Below are 438 nucleotides of genomic sequence, written 5' to 3'. Positions count from 1 at the left end.
AGATATGTAATCATAATATTACATAAAGAAATAAAATATGAAGTTAAGTTAGACAAAAGAAGTGAATAGAAAATATAACAATAATAATTGATTGGAGAAGATGGTCGAGGGGGGGGGAGGGGGTGCAGTCAGCAAAGAAACAACATAAATAAACAAAAAGTATTTATTTATGTCGACGTTTCGACCTGATTTTCAGGCCCTTATCAGACTATAAAAACAAAAGGATAACAACCATCATTTAAAGAGAAAAAAAAAATTATATAAATAAAAATAAAATAGATAAAACTATATATATAAAATAAATAAATACAAATATATAAAATAAAATAAATAATAGACTAAAATTTGGAAATTAAACGTTGGCATAAATAAATATTTTTCGTTTATTTATGTTGTTTCTTTGCTGACCGCAACCCCCCTTCCCCCCTCCCCGACTAT

Source organism: Halyomorpha halys, unplaced genomic scaffold (assembly GCF_000696795.3).
Source record: "Halyomorpha halys isolate HHAL.00 unplaced genomic scaffold, Hhal_1.1 Scaffold2890.1, whole genome shotgun sequence".
In the NCBI taxonomy this organism is placed as follows: domain Eukaryota; kingdom Metazoa; phylum Arthropoda; class Insecta; order Hemiptera; family Pentatomidae; genus Halyomorpha; species Halyomorpha halys.
This window is presented reverse-complemented; position numbering follows the sequence as displayed.